General features: G+C 38.2%; 1 long non-coding RNA gene across 1 annotated transcript; it reads right to left on the bottom strand.

Moving 5' to 3' along the window:
* Nucleotides 1-8,430: 8,430 nt before the first annotated feature.
* LOC126621868 (uncharacterized) lies at nt 8,431-10,149 on the bottom strand. Its single transcript, XR_007623211.1, has 3 exons — nt 10,039-10,149; nt 9,400-9,451; nt 8,431-8,957 (listed from the first exon to the last, which is right to left on the bottom strand). It is a non-coding gene; the product is annotated as an uncharacterized LOC126621868 (long non-coding RNA).
* Between the last annotated feature and the right edge of the window lie 5,402 nt (nt 10,150-15,551).

Raw genomic sequence — 15,551 nt, 5'->3', positions numbered from 1 at the left:
GTGTAAGGGCCTGTACCAATAGTAAAGGGTAAATGTATGCTCCCTAAGGGTTGCACGATATCACCGGAGAAGCTTATCAGAGGAGAAATCGAGCGATCGAGCAAGTGTTCAGCTACACTGAGTGCCCTGAAAGCTTCGACAAACATGATATTGACCGAAGCCCCTGTGTCTACGAGGATTCGTCGAACATCAAAGTTGGCTATGTGAGCCTCCACGATCAATGGGTCGTTATGAGGGTAGATGATGCCTCTTTCTTCCTCAGGGTAGAAACATATCGGATCCCAGTTAGGTTTTTGATACTTCCCTCCCCTGATGTCTTCCACGTGAAACACTTGGTGACCAGGCCTCAGACTTCGTTCACTGTTTTTCATGGCCCTATTGGAAGATTCAGATATGGGTGTGCCGCCGCTTATGGAATATATGACATTCATCTGGCGTTGGTTACGGTTATCCCTTTGAGGGTGAAGAAGGAATTGATCAATTTTTCCTTCTCGTGCCAAAGCTTCAATACGATCACGGAGGATGATACATTTCTCGCTATCATGGCCGTTATGCTCATGGTAGCAACAAAACATGCCCGCGTTATTCGGGGGCGTGTAATCTGGGTGCCTCGGCTTTGGCTTTGGTATCAGGTGAGCTATGCTGGGGTAAATGGCCGCGCATGTGGCATTCAAGGGCGTGTATGTCTCATACCTTGGGGTAGGGGGTATCTTGACGCGGGTTTGACCCACTGCATTGACTGCCTGGGGGCGAGCGTTATTGTGGCGATACCCTTGGTTATCGGGATAGTGTCCCTTACTCTTTTTACTGAAATGAGAGTGGTGAGGATGGAAATCCTTCCTCTTGCCTTGAAATTGATATGTCTGTTGATTCGGCGAAGCATTATGCAAGGCATGGGGAGGTGCCACTGCTGTTTGGAAAGTCGAGGTCTTCTCATTTAGGTGAGTCTGGCTTCCACCTCCCACTTGTTGATAAAGGATGGTTGTAGGGGGTTTCTCCTGATATGTCTTTGCCTCGGCGGAGGCATGGTTATAAGCCTGCGCCATCACCTCAGAGTAAGTCTTCCAAGTATTGGCATTGATCATGTATTTAAAGAAACAATCACGTAGGCCTGCCGTGAAGGCTTTGAGGGCAGTCTTGTCGTCTGCCTCGGCACACCGGGAGTATTCATGGCTGAAGCGGCCAGCATACATACGTAATGACTCGTCTGGCTTCTGGCGGATAGTGTACAGGTCATCTGCAGAGTGCAAGCGATCGGTTTGGAAAATGTGTTGGGAAACAAATAGTTTCCTCAATTCCTCAAATGAGTCTACCGTCTCAGGTGTAAGACGACAATACCAATTTAGAGCTCCGCCAGAGAGGATGGAGGGGAAGAGAAGACATCGCTCTTCGTCGGTGTGCATCCGGTATGCCATGGTGGACTCAAAGAGGTTAAGGTGCTCAATCGGGTCTTCTTTTCCAGTATAAAGTTGCAAGCCAAGCTTTTGCTTTGTCTTTGCTTGAAGGGGGGTGTTGAGGATCCTCCTTGTAAGAGGGCCAGGCCTGGGTTGGTTCCAGTCAGGTATTTCAGCCTGACGTTCAGCCTTCAACTTGTTTACTTCCTCAATAAGTTGTAGGACAAGGGGGTCCTGAGCGGAGTTATGTGCCACTGGAGCTTTCTTTCGTAAATCTCCATCTCCTCTTGGAATTAGGAAGGTTTGATCAAGGGCATGTGATTTTTCCCTGGACTCGCTGTACTGGCTTCCAGGGTATGTCTGTCGAAACACCTCTGAGTCCCCTGTACCCTCATGTCTTTCTAGGACTTGTTGCCCATTCCCCAAGTTGGTGGCCGGCTCGGGCCGTGGCAGGGGACCGAGTCTCTCAAAAATCCTTGGGTCATTGATCTTTGAGCTTATATGGATGGAATTCTCTCGACGTTGCTTCAGGAAATCCCGACAATCGCGAAAGACGGCTTTCGATCCTTCTGCCCCTTCAGCAAAGAGGTGTCTCCCTCCGCTTCTCATGGTTCGGGTCGAAGCAACCGGGTTAAGAGAAGCCTCATGTTGATTATCAAATCGAGGGGTAATTTGTTCCCTATCAGGGATATCTATGTCGAATGCATGTGACCCTCCATGCTGGAGGGCACCCAGTTGATGGTTGACTTCCACGGGGGCAACAAGCTCGCGTGTCTGAGCTTGCCTAGCTTCGTGGAGTGTCTCGAAGAGCTTCTCATATTGCTCCTGGAGGACCTCATTCCTCATTGCTATCTTGTTGTTCTGAGCTTCCAACTCATCGACTTTAGCTTGAAGAAGAACTCGTTTTCCTTCCTTCTTTCGTTGTTTCGCACTATGTGCAAGGGGGGTGTCATTCTGTGTGCTGTGGCTTCCTTCGCTTCCCATGTTGGAGAGGGATGCCTGATCAAAAGAAAGTGTACGAATGATAGAAACCAGCTTGACACAGCTGAAGAGAGTAGGAATAAGTGTCGTTTCCCACAGACGGCGCCAAATGTTGATGCACAAAATCAGCGAAGACTTTGGTACAACAGAAAGTGTCAGGTTTTGTGACCTTCGCTTGGTTGCTTCAGTCACTAGTGAGGATAAGTACGTAAATGAATAGAGACAGAGAAGCAAACACAGGATGTACGTGGTTCACCCAGATTGGCTACGTCCACGGAGTAGAGGAGTTCTTATTAGTAGTGAAGGGCTTACACAAGTACAAAGGATCAAGCTCTCAATTTAGTGAGTTCTTGTGAATGATTTAACACAAAATGGCATTAGGCAATATTGTGGGGGAATGACCCCTATTTATAGAAAAACTTGTAGCTTTGTCACATTGACATGTGTCATGTTATGATTGGTTCTTGATGTTGACACGTGCTGTGCTCTGATTGGCTTCTAATCTTGACACGTGTCGAGTAGTGATTGGCCTCCTGGTCGGAGGGGAACTCTTCTGGGTCCTTGACAGTATAGCGTTGGCCGGTGCTCGGTAGTTTCGGGATTGGTCAAGTATGGTACAAACAGTGCTCCCCTAAGTTCCCGAGTGAGGGAAACTCCTCGGTTGGGGACTTGCAAGATCCAATCCCTTGAGTAATCACGAAACTTCTAAGTACCGAAGTGTGGTCTGATCTTCATCTGCCCTTCTCTGGAAGTACCTTTCCTCCATCCGGGAATGGTGTATTTAGCTGATGTTGACGCACAAGGTAATGTATCAATTTCACTTGAAGCTTAGTTGTAGTTTCGGGCTTAGTCAAGTGTGAGAGTTTTAGGTGTTTGGTAAACTAAAAAAAAAAAGCTTATTTTGGAAGCTGCTATGAGAATAAGCTAAAATCAAAGGAAAAAACTGAAGCTGCTATTTGTAGCTTTGGAAAACTGGCTTTTTTTCAAAGCACATGGAGCTACAGTGCTCCTTTAATGAAAAGACTCACTATCAAACTGCTTTTTTTTCCAAAAGCACTTTTACAAAAAAGTTTACCAAACACTCTGTTGATTTATTTCACAGCCGCTTATTCTCACAACAGCTTTTTTTCAAAGCACAGTAATACCAAACCAACCCTTAGGCTAGGTAGTTTTGAATTTTAATATCTTATGATGCTTTAAATCGCTTTAGACTTGATAAGGCAATTTGTGAAATTGTAATATAATCATTCATGGTGTTATGTATGGATCTTTTTAAGATTTTTGTTTAAGCAATTGGTTGAATGATGATCATGTTATTCATTATGTGGATAAGTAGAATCAAACAATTTTGGCTTTGTTTTGCCCCAATTGATCATGCCTCTAGTGAAGTTGTAATTCATTTTGATGCTTGTAAATCAAATTGTAGTTCGACTAAGCAATTTCTTGAATTATTAATTTATTACTTATTGTGTTCGAGTAAGTGAAAGTTAGCAGAATTTGTTGTTAATTGAAGCTTAACATTATTATCATTAAGTTTGTCTAAATAAGTGGGGGCGAATAACTTTGGTTTGCTCTATAAGTAAGTTCACACTGTTATACATACATATTGGGCATCAATAATCTTAAGCCAATTATGCATTATGTATATTAAGAGCAGAATCAACAATAACTTCATCTTCCTCGATTCTTTAAAGATCAAATTTATTCTTACATGCAATGAGTATGATTTAATTTTCTTTAGTTTGAGAAGCCACGTTAAAATAGCCAAAAACCTCTAAAACCTGTGGGACTTTGCTCTTCAAGAAAAAAAAGAGGGAATATGGTAAGCAGTTCTTTGAAGCGCATGATCCACCAAGGTGGCTGTTTTGCATTCTGATTTTCTCTCTCTAGTTTTATCTACACGTACCCACCCATGAATAATACTAAAAAGAGAAAAACTCGTACTATAGATATAGTACCTTATGTTTACACATTTTCCTAAACCTTAACCCTAATTCGACAACCCTAACCCTAATTTTGTTCTTTTGTTAACTCTGAATGGTGGCAGCTAGCAGTGCATGGCGGTCCACTAAGGTACCGTTTGGTACGTGGGACGGAACAAAATAGAGTGGGACGAGGCGTTTCGTCTTACGTTTGGTGTGCCTAAAACGGGTGGAACGCGCTGTTCCACGAGACGAATTTTGGATGAATTTTCGTTCCGCCTTACCCCCTGGAACGACTTGTTCCACATCTGTGGAACACAAAATTATAACATCTCCATCTCTTTTTTCTTCCTCCTTGTTTCCATTCGAGGGCATCTTTGCTCCTTCTTAGTTCCGTCCCGTCTTGTCCCGTCCCATTCTGTTTTGTCCCATCCCGTATGCATACCAAACGATACCTAAGGGACCAGAGTGGTTTCGGGTCCATCCTAACTACTATGTAAAATAAAATTTCGCGACATGAAAAGAAGATGAATTGTCCTTGTAAAGAAGTTGAGTCAAATAACATCATAGCTTATATTTTTCTAACAATTTTGTTTACTTTGGCTTTCTGGTTTCTTGAAACTCAAGAATGAGGTTTTACAATTGACTTTAATGTTATTTCTAAAGCAACCTAATCAACTATTATTTGCAACCCTACTCTTTGTCCTCCTTTTTTGTTTTTGTCAAACGATTCAAACCATATTTCTTTGTATTTTTGTTCCTATAGTTTCACATTTTTTACTGGTTACCCTGGTCTCTACATCCTACTTAGTTTATTATACACTTTCTTTGATTCTCTTTATTAAATTTCGCAGATGTTTTAGTTTTGTGAAGATCAACTGCTCATATTACAGAGTTCGCAATTTTTTCTCAATACATAATGAAAAGCCCTATCTCACAAAGAATTCTGGCTCAGCCATTGTGGCAGTGCCATGATTGAGCAATTTTCCCATGCTAGGGCTAGCCTATTTGCTGATTCCAAACCAAAGAACAAAAAATCTGATACCGAAAAGTAATTTCCCTGACCACTTAGTTTATAATCCTGAAAGCAACAAGGTGGGACATGATTTTATTGATATAGTGGATTTGGAAGAGTGGGTAACTTATGCTACTAATAATGGCAGTAGTATAATTGCATGATGATAACAGATAACCACTTGAAAGCCGCCTGTTTGCTGTTTGGTATTTGGTTAGTGATGCAAATTATAATTGTGCTACTGATTAAAGTGGGGTGGTAAGTACAGCGAAAGAAGAATTCTTCATCATGTGATTCTTCATCATGTGAGAACCGAGAAGTATATATAATGTAGGAAGGAGGCTTCCAAAGGCTTGCTTTGCGGACAAGAAGCCAAAATTGCAAAGTTGATTTGACACAACCACAAAACCTACCTACTTGGCATGGTCGCCTTCTTGCCATGCATATGGGACCATTGCATACAAATTAAGGATCACTTTCACTCTTTTGAGGACTATTTTCATACGTGCTTTTAAAAGACTGAAAGCGTTTTTAGATAAAATGTTTTTGGAACCAAAATTTAGTAAAAAAAACAAGTTAATTTTGGAAAAGTACTTGAAGTGATTCTAACAAGAAACACATAACTGATGCTTTTAGCAGGAAACACATGAAATCTAAAAATATTTTCTCTAAAAACGTTTTTAGTCATTTAAAAGTACTTGCCAAACGAGTTCTAATTTGCTTGTCGATTGGCCAACTGCATTTGACCCAATTGGTTGTCTATCATTATCGTTACCATAGTAGTGAGCTTTTTAAAACCCGAAGGAAATATAGATGTGTAGTGGGACGAAGACACAACAAACAAAACATCCATAGAGGTTCAGGAGATCCTCTACTCATCAAGTTCTTTTCACTTTGTAATACCCCACCATGTTGTGACGGATACAAACAACTGCAAGTGTCACTAATTATTTAAACCGAGTGTGGGGTACTCTTATTTTTCGACTTAACTATATACTTACATGTATTTAATATAATCACCATTTTAATAGTTTGATATGGTCTTCTGATTATATATGTATATATTCACATAAATTACATCTGACTGTTAGATAGTGATTGTATTAAATACATATTAGTATTGTAGCCAATCATATTATCGGAAAAAAAAAATAAAAACAAAAAGTTGTTTGTATATTATATATTTGATTGTGTCAAATGATCTGATATTTACAAACTTACCTCAGTTACTTGCAAATAACACAACCCCAACACACTTGCACCTACATCTATATGAAGATATGAAGATAATTCTTTGGCTTTGCATCTCAGAAAAAGGCGGAGTGCAGATTAAAGGAAGGACCACCCAAAGCAGCCTAGCAGTTGCTAGTGAGGGCAGATGTTGCAGCCTTTTGACACAAGGATGTACTTTGCTTGATGAAACTTGATGACATCAAAGAGTATAAGCATGGAAGAACCCGTGAAGTACTAATACCTGCTAACACCAAATCTGGGCCTTTGTATGGTAGATATCCACTCATATCCACATTCTTCTTGGTTTCTAGCGTGGTTAGTAAAGTTTACGACACGAGAATGAAACGAAAATATTTATTGGTTTATTTCTGAGTATTGAAATAAATCTCAAGATCGAATTCTACGTAAGAATTAACCAAGAAAAAACTACTTCATAAGTATGGCATTTAGCCCAACAAATATAAAAAGGCCCATACATAAGCAAGAAAATCCGAATAAAATATAGTAATTGGGTTTAAGCCCAAAATACAACCCACTAGCAGTTTCCAAATGATTATTAAATTTGACTTCCACCTACCTTCTTCCCAGCCCAGTCTGAATATTTAACACCTCTACACCCTCTTCGGACCGTTAAATTCTAACTTTAATTTGCCTTGATAAAAAATTGTTTACGGGATAAAAAGTTTCTTCTCATTCTTGATAATTAAATAGCATATGTCCAAAAGACAAAGGGTGTGTCAACATTTTTTATTTTTTATTATTAAGAACACAAAAAAAAAAAACAAAAAAACAAAAAAACAAAACAAAAAAAACAAAATCCAACATACAATTCCATTCCCAACCCAAACATTGAAGCTCAGGAAAAAAAAGTGTAATTCTTTTTTTTTTTTTTTTTGGTGTCCTGAATAGTATGGAAAATTTACGACACTAGAATAGAACAAAAATAATTCTAATTTATTTCTGAATATTGAAAGAAATGTTCAAATTTTTTTTTTTTTTTGAATCAAAGAAATGTTCGAGTTGAATTAACAAAGAAAAAAAAACTACTTCATAATTGTGGCATTTAGCCCAACAAACACAAAAAGGCCCAGTCTGAATAAAAATATGGTAATTGGGTTTAAGCCTAAATTACAACCCACTACCTTCTTCCCAGCCCAGTCTGAATATATAAAACCTCTTCACTCTCTTTGACTCAATCGTTTGACTTCTGACATTAATTTGCTTTGACAAAAAATTGTGATAAAAAACTTCCCTCATTCTTGATAATGTAGATGGAATACACCAACTAGAATTATTGGCTGGAAATAGAGATCGGTTTGGCATGAGAAATAGAATCATCGTTACAGCAAGAGACGAACGTCTTCTAGTTGAGCATTGTATAGACAAAAAAGAAGATGGCGGATGCGGGCTTGTGACCCATGTGTGAGGATGGATTGCATAACCTATCCTATTTTTATTATTTCGGATTTGTTACCAATTTAGTCTGTGTACAATTTTGCTCATCAAACACGAGGTGGATTACCTGTCCAATTTAATTGAAGATGATTATTCCAGATTCAATGTTTATTATCCAAACAAGTCTTCTGTCTGGATTGAGTTTTAGGAACGACAGGCATCTCGTGAGAGATCACCTTTGGATGTTTTACATGCATCAGCAGGAATATTGGGATGCCACACCCAAAGGAAATATTACTTCAAGTTTCTGTTCGAAATGCATTTGGGTTCAGTAGAAGGATTGAAAAGTTTCAATAAATGCTTGATTGTGAAGTAAGTGTGGAGCGCATTTGGTGTCAAAGCAAGACTTGGAAGAACTGAATGGAACGATGAATATCCTAAGGTGAACACATGAATATTGTGACCAGGTAGGTCCAAGTTGAAGTGATAGTTTGATGGCAAAGAACCACTCTGCAAAAGCGAATGGTTTTGTGCTTTATTGAATGATTTAATGATCCAAAATGAAGTGAATTTCAAAATCTGATGGTGATGCTTCTCAGAATTGAAGTAACCGAATCTATGCTAAAAAAAATACTCTCTCTATGTTTCTATTAATCATTCTATCGGAAACCAGTAACTAATCAGAGTTGGTAATCAATACCTACTTTGTACACTAAATACATGCTACAAATACAATGTGTGAGGAACATAAATGTTCAAACTTGCAGCCGCATATATGCTTGATGCAGCGTTGGTGACGAGGAGAAAGCCATTGTTCCAAATGTTAAATCTAGTGTCTATAGTCCACTTGCATCTCGAACTCTACATCTCAGGCTCAACCGCGTTCCTCATTCCATGACCATTCTTCCACGTCCGTACACGATCATTGAATTGCGGCAAGGCAGAAGACCCGATCAATGGGTGGTGTAACTGACCTAGCTAGTACGTAAGCTTCATTCCGAAATGCAACAAACTGCACTGCAGAGGAGAAGTAGACAGTAAGAGTAAAGAAATGCCGTGAGGCGTAGATGCACCAACAATCGATGCAGGACACAAAGTTAGCTTGTAGGTTTACTTGACAGAAGTTATTCAGACTCCTCTAAGCTACTAATTATGTCTAATTAGGGAGGATTGACAAAAATCGTCACCAGATACGCAATCATCGATTAAAGCAAAAGGAATTATCGGGTTTCATATTTATAAACTTCATGCAATGAATATAAAGAAAGAACAGGAAAGTCAACGTGGTTTATGATCATACGAAATTTCAAAGAGGGGAGAAGAGATTCTAAACTGGGGAGTATAAATTGAAGATAACATATGGAAGAAGAGCATACAAACTGAAGATAACATATGGAAGAAGAGCGTATAAACTGAAATTAATTAACAAGAAAAATTCTACAGTATTTATATGTTTTACCTGAAAAATCTATGCTTATCCTCCACTGCCTCCTTAATCATGCTTGCCCCCACTACAAAGACCAAAGGAGAAATCAAACTTATTATAGTACTAGGAGCTAAAGAAGTGATAAACAAAACAGTTGCCAACAGAAAATACAGACTGGCAACTCTCCATAACTGCTCTAAAAGCACTTTTGGAAGAACAGTCACTTCCACTAACCATGAGTGAGAGCGAGGGGAGCGAATGGTTGAAAACAAACCTAAATTGTGGGTGTTCATAGTGTCGAGTTTAGCATGGGGCATATGTTTTTCTATTTCGGGACTGCGTGTTTGAATTCATACTAGAACGGCCAATTTCCCATAGGATATACTATATATACTACGTCAACTCTATTTTTTTGGGTTATTTTCTGGAGTAGTAACAGATTGGAAAACTAAAGCCTCAGCTCTTTTGGCAAGTTGCATTAGGGCATGTGCAGAAAATTCAGAAACTATACGAAAAGAAAGGGCAACTGAAAAAGAACATGAGGTCCTAGGGGCAGAGAACAAACACGTTTTGGAAAGTTAAAAAATATAGTTTTCAAGATATTCTACTTCTTTCTGGACTTAATTAATTGTGGCTATATCAGAACCTATTTAAGCACAAAAAATCACCTACCAAGTTCCAACCATGTTTAAAATAGTTCAATTAGGCAACATCTGCAGCTGAAGTTTCATTCTGAAAATAATCACGCTGAAATTAACCTGGTATGATGAACTTCTTCTCATCCTGCACATAAATAAATATTTGTTATCTCTTTAAGGTTATATAACTAAAACACTGCATGCATGAGATTAGTACGTAAATACATATAAACCCTAACATGAAGAAGCTCCTGCAGCGGCCATGAAAAAACAGTTTGCACCGAGATAAGAACACCGGGTCTTCTATGAATTCCTAGCCTTAACACTTAGCTCAATGGAAGCCTTTTCTGTGTGCCTTTTAGGGTTCATAGGGACCAGTATTTATATAGGTCAAAAGACTTCAAGTTACTTCCATAAAGGAAACACTAAATCTACTTTCTTGACCTCTACGTAATCATAATCATAATCGTATAAGGATTACATCAATCCTATTTCCTATATAAGACTCACAATATAGGATTGATATCTTTGGGTAACCAAATCACAATATATATATATATATATATATATATATATATATATATATATATATATATATATGTTGATGCACAAAATCAGCGAGGTCGTGGGAGAGGACCGAAAGTGTCAGGTTTGTGACCTTCGCTTGGTTGCTTCGATCACTAGTGAAGATAAGTACGTAAATGAATAGGGACAGGGAAGCAAACACAAGATGTACGTGGTTCACCCAGATCGGCTACGTCCACGGAGTAGATGAGTTCTCATTAATTGTGAAGGGTTTACACAAATACATAGGTTCAAGCTCTCATTTTGTGAATTCTAGTGAATAGTTTAGTACAAAATGACATTAGAGATTATTGTGGGAGAATGATCCCTATTTATAGAGGAGAGTTTCTAGTTTTGTTCTAACATTGACACGTGTCGTGTTGTGATTGGCTTCTGAGTTTGACACGTGTCGAGCTGTGATTGTCTTCTGATGTCGACACGTGTCGCATTGTGATTGACCTCCTGGTTGAAGGGAAGCTCTTCTGGGTCCTTGATGGTATAACGTTGACCGGTGCTCAGTAGTTTCGGGATTGGTCAAGTATGGTACAAACAATATATATATATATATATATTATTCTCTAATAATACATTCCTATTACATATAGTAGACCATATTAAGGTTGATTTATGCCGGACAAGTCCAACATTCTCCCACTTGGTCTACGAAATGTAATGTTCATGCTTCGTCTTAGATTTGAGACCAATATAGTCTTAATGGCCATGTACAGTGATTACATCCCATCCTTATCCAAGTTTCTGTCAAATAAACCATACAACATGGAACTAACAAGGTTGTAAAGTTGTCATAACTTAGAACCTTCATAATCACACATGTTGAATGTCTTATCCACATGAAACACCATCTAATTATGATCGAGAGATGAACTCCTAACTATAATTTGGTCTTCCTTATATCATCTCAGATCCTCTTTATTGTAGTTATGTGACTACGCTTTATGCTTCGAGTGAGCCTGCATACTTGTTTACACAAGTGAGTATCACTCAATGAGTGATCATAACTATCCTGCAATTTAAAACATGTATAGTAAAATCACAAATTGCAGACAAGATTTACCTAAATGCATGCATGTATTTTGCTTTATGTGAACACTTAACCAGAAAACAAGTTTCATGAATTCAGAACTTTAAGTAACAAACTATAATCCATAAAACCTTTGTGAAAATAACTCACTTATTCACTGCAAACTTGCTAACAACATCTACTCCCACTAACTCAGCATATCAAAATCTATGATCAAACCCATATTCATTACATGCTGCTTAAAAATTGCAACTGGCAGCGCTTTATTCAAGGGATCTGCAAGCATTGATGCAGTGTCAATGTAGCTAACCTTGACAAAACCTTGTTTGATCTTTTCTCTGATAAGTCTATACTTGATGTGCATATGTTTGGTCCCCGAAGATCTTTTGTTATTCTTGGAGTAGAATACAGCTACAGTGTTATCACAAAAAATTTGTAGTGGTCTGTTAATAATCTTCAGCACACTCATCCCTTCTATGAATTTACCAATCCACACAACATGTGAAGTAGCCTCGAAACATGCCATATATTCAGCCATCATCGTTGACGTTGCTATGTTTTTTTGCTTCATGCTTTTCCAAGAAATAACACCTCATGCCATCATGAATATATTGCTAGATGTCGATTTCAATGAATCTTGACATCCTGCAAAGTCTGAATCACAATAACCAACAATTTCCAAGTTTGTGCCCTTCCTATAAACCAGCTTATAGTCTTTGGTTTTCTGTAAGTACCTCATTACTTTCTTGGCTGCAATCCAATGTGCTTGCCTCAGATTTGACTGATATCTTCCCAATAGATTTAATGTATATCAGGTCTAGTGCATACATTAAGCTACCCACTACTGAAGCATATGGCTTGTCTTCTATTTCCCTTTTCTCAATGTCAGTTTTGGGAGACTGCTCCTTGCTTAATTTATCTCCCTTAGTAACTGGCACTTCACTACCATTGCAGTTTGACATGTTAAATCTATTCAGAACCTTGTCAATATAACCCTTTTGCGATAAACCAAGTAAACCTCTTCCTATCACGTGTAATTTCTATTCCAAGAACATATGAGGCTTCTCCCATGTCTTTCATCTCAAAATTATCACTCAACAGGATTTTAGTTTCTTGTAGTAGACTCAAATTTGTGCCTGCAATCAATATATCATCCACATACAGTACCAAGATGGTGAAATGTCTCCCACTAGACTTGACATAAATGCATTCATCTTCAAAGTTCTCTACAAAAACATGTGATTGCATAACTTCATCAAATCTTAGGTACCATTGTCTGGATGCTTGTTTTAATCCATATATGGATTTCTGAAGTTTATAAACCAATTCTCTCTCTCTCTTTCATTAATGAATCCCTCAGGTTGTCTCATATATATTTCTTCTTCAAGTTTGCCATTTAAAAAGGTTGTTTTAACATCCATTTGATGAAGAAATAAATCATGGTGAGCAACTAGAGCCATCACAAATATGAAAGAGTCTTTTGTAGAGACTGGTGAGAACGTTTCATTGTAGTCCACTCCTTCTTGTTGAGTGTACCCTTTAACTACAAGCCTAGCACCCTTTAACTACAAGCCTAGCTTTTAGTCTCTCTATATTTCCATTCGAGTCCTTCTTTGTTTTGTATACCCATTTACATCCTATAAGCTTGGATCCTTCTGGCAAAATTGCAAGCTGCCAGACTTCATTTTTCTGCATCGACTCAAGTTCTGATTTCATAGCTTTTAACCATTCCTCTTGTTGTAGACCATTCATTGCTTCTTTGTAAGTCAATGGTTCTCCAATGTCAATGTCAGTCTTATTCAAATACACCACAAAATCGTCTGAGATTGCAGGTTTTCTCAATCTTGTTGACTTTCTGAGTTCAGGTGCAACATCGTTCAATATTTCTTTTGCAGCTTGGTTTTGTGTCTGTATTGCATTGTCTGCATTCTCTTGTTCATTCACTACATCATTATTGGCATTCGTTTGTGTTTCATGTACACCATTATCTACAACTGGAACAATATACTCCAAGTCTAAATGGTTATCTACACTTGGTGTAATATGATGCAATGAATCAGTTATGATTTCTTCAGTTTTCTCTTAAAAACAATCTCATTGTTGATCCCTTCCATTGATCATTCTTCTATAAATTTCACTTTTCTAGTCTCAACAAATCTAATGGAGTGATTGGGACAATAGAACTTGTAACCTTTTGTTCCCTGAGGATATCCCACAAAGTAACAGCTCACTGTCTTAGGGTTTAGTTTTCTTTCTTGAGGGTTATATACCCTTGCCTTAGCCTTACAACCCCAAATTCTCAAATGTTGCAGACTTGGCTTTCTTTTGTACCACAATTCAAAAGGTGTTGTAGTCACATATTTGTTGGGAACTCTATTAGATATGTAGTTTGCAGTCTTAATGACATCACCCCACAAAAACACTGGTAAGTTTGTTGCACTCATCATGCTTCTTACCATGTCTTTTAATGTACAATTCTTCCTTTCTGATACTCCCTTTTGTTGTGGAGTACCAGGATTCGTGTACTGAGCTATTATCCCTTCTTTTTGTTAGTAAAGTGCAAAGGGTCCAAGGTTTCTGCTATGCTCAGTGTATCTCCCATAGTATTCACCCCCTCTGTCAGATCTCACCACCTTAATTCTTTTCTCTAACTATTTCTCCACCTCAACCTTGTAGATTTTAAAAGCCATAAGTGCACTTGATTTTTTAGAGAGCAAATATAAGTGACAATATCTCGAGAAGTCATCTATGAAGGTTATAAAATACTTATAACCAGCATATGTTGGAGTGGGGAAAGGTCCACATATATCCATATGCACAATCTCAAGGAGATCAGTGCTTCTGGTTGCATCCTTTTTGTGTGAGTTAACCATTTTTCCTTTTATGCATTCAATACATGTGACATAGTGGTCTAGTTCTAACTCTGGCAAAATACCAGTTTTGCTCAGAGTTTTAACCATCTCAATCAAAATGTGATTCAATCTTTTATGCTAGAGAGTGGACGATGTCTCACTTTGATTAAGTCTTTTCTGTCTAACCATATGAAAACCATTTCCAATAACTTGCAAACCTTGGTAAATAATGAAGCCATTGTCATTTATTGATGATTTGAAAATTTTCTTAACAAGTTGACTGACTGACACTAGGTTCCTTCTAATTGAAGGTACATAATAGACATCTTGTAATTCCAAAACAAAACCAGACTCTAACTTAATTCTAATTGTTCCAATGAACTTGACAGCAGCTTTGTCTCCAGTTCCCACGATCATTAAGACTTCATCCTTACTTGGCACTCTTTTGTTTATAAAGCCCTGCAAAGAATTTGTCACATGTACCGAAGAACCACTGTCAACCCACCATGAAACTCTAGCAAACTCAGTGTTATTTGTTTCAAAACAAACTAATACTTCACCTTTATAAATTGCAATATTACCTTTTCCCTTGCCACTTTCGAGCCACTTCTTATATCTCTGGCAGTTTCTCTTCATGTGGCCGAGTTTCTTGCAGAAGAAACACTTTCCCTTGATGCTTTTGGAGTTCTTATTCACTCCAAGCTTCGATGTATCCTTCCCACTTTCTAGCTTTTGAACATTGTTCTTGAACTCAGTCACCATGTTGACCTTCTTGTCAATTATCTCAAACCTGATATGTTGTTCTTCATGCACACATATGGCAATTAATTCATTTAAACTCCACTGCTCTTTATGTGCATTATATGTGCTCTCAATTATGAGTATTCATTAGGTAATGAATTAAGTGCTACATGAACCAAGAATGCATACTCATGGGGACATCCAGTGCATTCAATTTTGCACCAATGTCCAGTAGCTCTAGTATGTGCTTTCTTACACATCCCAAGCCATTATATTTCTTTGACATAAGATCATTCATGAGATTACCTGTTTTAGCTTTGTCTGATTCCTTAAATTTCTCATGGATCA

The sequence above is a fragment of the Malus sylvestris genome, chromosome 5 (assembly GCF_916048215.2).
Source record: "Malus sylvestris chromosome 5, drMalSylv7.2, whole genome shotgun sequence".
Lineage (NCBI taxonomy): Eukaryota > Viridiplantae > Streptophyta > Magnoliopsida > Rosales > Rosaceae > Malus > Malus sylvestris.
This window is presented reverse-complemented; position numbering and strand designations above follow the sequence as displayed.